The following is a 4,597-nucleotide window of genomic DNA, read 5'->3' as shown; positions in this document are numbered from 1 at the left end:
TGTAAACACATCCCTTCTCTCAGGTGTCTGCCCTAAAAACTGCAGTTATTAAACCGCTCCTAAAGAAGGCTAGTTTAGACTCCGCAACAATGAAAAATTATAGGCCAATATCAAACCTCCCATTTTTAAGTAAAATAATTGAAAAAGCGGTTTTCCAACAGCTGACCAACTTCTTGGCCATAAATAACTGCTTTGATGTTTTCCAGTCAGGCTTTCGACAGCACCACAGCACTGGAACTGCTCTTGTTAAGGTTTTCAACGACATCCACTTAAACATAGACAATGGAAGAAGTTCAGTCTTAGTGTTACTGGATCTCAGTGCTGCATTCGACGCGGTCGACCATGCCATACTCCTAGAAAGACTAAACATCTGGGTGGGACTCTCTGGCACAGCACTTAACTGGTTTGAATCCTACTTGAAGAACCGAGAATACTTTGTCTGTAGCTGATTACACATCAGAGCTGACTAAAATGACATGTGGTGTTCCCCAAGGTTCAATACTGGGGCCTCTTCTGTTCAACATCTACATGCTTCCACTAGCTCAGATTATGGAAAACAACAAAGTGTGTTATCATAATTATGCAGACGACACTCAAATCTACATAACTATGTTACCAGGGGACTATAATCCCATACAAGGGCTGGGTAACTGCATTGAACAAATCAACAACTGGATATGCCAGAATTTTCTTCAATTAAACAAAGATAAAACAGAAGTAATTGTTTTTGGTACCAATGACGAACAATTGAAAATCACCGCTCAGCTTCAATCACTGATGTTAAAACCCACAAACCAAGCCAGAAATCTAGGTGTAGTTATGGATTCAGACCTCAACCTGAACAGCCATATCAAGACAATTACAAAATCAGCCTACTATCACCTGAAGAATATATCAAGGATTAGAGGACTTATGTCTCAACAGGATTTGGAAAAACTTGTCCACGCATTTATCTTCAGCAGACTGGACTACTGTAACGGTGTGTTTACAGGTCTCTGTAAAAAGTCTGTCAGAAAGCTGCAGCTGATTCAGAACGCTGCAGCTCGAGTCCTCACTAAGACCAGGAGGGTGGATCACATCACCCCAGTTCTAATGTCTTTGCACTGGCTTCCTGTCCAACAAAGAATTTACTTTAAAATCCTGCTGTTGGTTTACAAAGCACTGAATGGTTTAGGGCCAAAATACATCTCTGACCTGCTGCTACCTTATGAACCATCCCGACCCCTCAGGTCGTCCGGGACCGGTCTACTTTCTGTTCCCAGAGTCAGAATAAACATGGAGAAGCAGCATTCAGTTTTTCTGCTCCACATATCTGGAACAAAGTCCCAGAAAGCTGCAGGTCTGCTGAGACCCTCAGCTCATTTAAATCAAAATTGAAGACTTTTCTGTTTGCTGCTGCCTTTAATTGAACCACGTTCAATTAATATATTCATAAATTTCTGCATTTTACTACTGCATTTTATTTCTTACACTGTTTTTTTATGTTTTAATGAATGTTCTTAATTGTTTTTAAATCTCCTTTTCTTTTGCCTTATGTTTTGATGCTTTTAATGGTTTTATGTGAAGCACTTTGAATTACCTTGTTGTTGAAATGTGCTATACAAATAAACTTGCCTTGCCTTAAGATACATATACCTAGTAATATGTGTATCGTGATGCTTACACCTCTGCAGACATCTCACAAGTGTTCAGTATTTATAATGATACCAAGATTATTTAAATAGACCTTGTAGTTGCAGCGATACACTATTCATTTTGTGCATGTCATGTTTAAGCAGGGGCCTGAGCCAAAGACCCGGGGTACTTAATTCATTCAAATATTCATCTGCATCACTTACAGACTCATTAAAATAACAGAATGATGTTCTATGGTTCTGGGTCGGATGTGATTTCCTGTGTGGTCCGTGGTGATTGAGGCAGATCCTTGGGTATCATCCACCTTGTTAAGCATCCAATGAAAAGGTAACAGAACCGTGGCATTGTTCAGTGTTTTTTTTGCACTCAAAAACCCGAGCTGACAGTAGGCCAAGTTATGAATTATTCAACCTGAAGTACAGAGGAAACCAATACAGATTGCTTTCTTGTTTACTGAGTGGCTTGCACTACCATGAGTGTCGATAACACAAGAATAGAGGCACTCAACTGTAGTATTGGAAACAATCCGGAAATTGAAAACTTGTCAAAGCTCTGCATACAGTTCACGGCTGCGGCTCAGGACGGAATATGGTTGAAAGAACAGGAGACAAACGACAGCTATGATGATTACTGTCTTTAGGTCTTTACCCATGGGTCATACACATAAAACAGTGAATTCTTACAGCTAGAATGACCCAAAACACATCAACTCAGAAGCAACAGAATATAAATGAAAAGTCACTATCATTTCCAAATCAAGTACCATACTCATCTCAAATAAAGCTTGGCTTCTCTTTCACTGTTAAGCAACGTGTTTCTTCTCCACTCCACTGTGTGTTTACATATTTATTGAAAGAGGTCAGAAATTAGATCCAATTAGGGGATCACAGGAGTTCAGGCGCATTGTAAATAAGTACTGCCACTTGACACAAAAACCCACAAAGGAAGCTTCACTGACTCCTTTATATACATCTTGACAAAAGTTGTGGTTCTTAAACTCTTGGCTTCAATTAAATAAAAAAGCAAATTTTGAAAGAGATGAGCGCATAAAGGTGATGAATGCATAAAGGGTTAGACCATGTGTCCTCCCTAAAAACCACTGAACTTGTCTATAATTATAAGGCTGTGCACTAAAACCTCTATTAGTATCACACCTTTGTCAAGATAATTGCAGTACTGAAGCCCAGAGTGTGTATCAAGAGGGTTTAAGGAGCATGCTGCTGTCTGCTGTCCCCATGCATAGAATCTCAACAAACACCGGCCACACTCATCTCAAAACACCACAGGAAGTGACCTGGAGCGCTGGCACCACACAATAAAACACCACGTGTATTCTTTTCTCCATTCACTCCAGTTTTCTTTCTTCCCACGGGGTAGGTGACAACAGCTCAGCTTGAATTCTATTTACTATTTACTTTCTCTGTCAGGATGAAGGGATGATGGGGTAATGACTCGTGTAAATGATGACTCGTGTAAATGATTGTTGACCCACCAGGAAGTGGCCGAGCTGTATGCTCCTCTTGTCAGCTGTTCCTGTGGGGAAAAAAGAAAAGACAATTTTTAGATGAACTATGAAAAGAAATTGGAATAGTTTTCGCTGAGAGGTGGGACAAGAAACAACAATGTACAGGTAGCCAAGCTTCAGCCGCAGCTGAATGCAGTAAATCTGACACACACATCCTGCAGCAGATGAAACCACCCACCGCCCCAGGAGTCTGTGTACACCGGATTTAACTGGCAGCTGCAAGGAACACACATCATGAATATCAATTATTGCTAAAGTGGAGCTGTGAAAATGAGCCGGGGTGCTTCTATTGTGCAGGCTAATGGAAACTCAGACAGGCCTTTAGCTGTAGGGTTAATGCCAGGACGAAGCCACCGTGACAATTCTGTCCTTTAGCGTGAATAATAAATTGAAAATGTGTGTGTGGGCCCACACAACATGCACCAAACATTGGATTTATCAAAAGTGGAAAAAAAAGCAAAGAAGGACAAGGGGAGAAATTATTTTTAAGAACATAACATTTATGCTGGAGGAGATTTGATTCTAAATTAGATATCGAACATTTTAAAAAGCATGCTACATTTAAATCCCACCTCAAACATAAATATACATATTTTACACTAGTATCTTCAGGTACATACGTACCCTCTTTATTGAATATAGATATCATAACAGCCATACTGTAATGTTTCTATTAGCATGCATCTTCTAGAGGCATAAATCCGACCTGAAGCAACAGGGTTGTATTTGCTATATTAGAGCTTTTAAAAAACAGTATTATCAGCATGTTTTAATCATTTTATGTAAGTCACTAAGAGGAACTTTTAGTTTGTGTTGATTTCGGTGCTCCCTGTGGAGTGTTTCAGTGCACCAATATCCCTTTAGAAAACCTCATATCTTAACATTTTACTCAAACTTAACTGATTACAAACTGATGATGTATGTTGATGGCAGTTACGTTGTTAAGGTGATTAACATGGTATATTTAGCAGCAGGGACTAACTACAGCTGTGGAGTCTGGTCTGGGTCTGTCCACTGCTGGAGGCCACTCTAGGAGTTTCTGGTGAACCTGATGTAGCATATTCCTCTGGAACATAGATCTCTTACCTGATGCGTCAGATGGTTTATTTTCAAAAAATACTTGGCAGGTGATTGGATGAAACCAACTGCCAAATCAGCTCCGCAGCTGAAAATAGTCCCCAATAAATACAAACTACTTCCATGTGAGTTGTTTGCTAAAAACTGTTGTGCACAGCTATTTTGAGAAATGACTTTGTCCTTTTAAAAATAATGCCAGCTATACATATTACCTGTTTTTCAAGATTTATGTTTTCAGGAAGAATCAATGTGCTCGGAGCTGAGCCCCACAGAGAGAGTGGGGAAGTACTGAGGGATGAACTAAGACACTGTGGGTTTTGGTCTTTCTATTCTATATGTTTTGCAAACACAGAGTACAGA

Source organism: Melanostigma gelatinosum (genome assembly GCF_949748355.1).
Source record: "Melanostigma gelatinosum genome assembly, chromosome: 3".
NCBI classification, from domain to species: Eukaryota; Metazoa; Chordata; class Actinopteri; order Perciformes; family Zoarcidae; genus Melanostigma; species Melanostigma gelatinosum.
The sequence above is the reverse complement of the archived record's forward strand: the minus strand, read 5'-3'. Positions refer to the sequence as shown.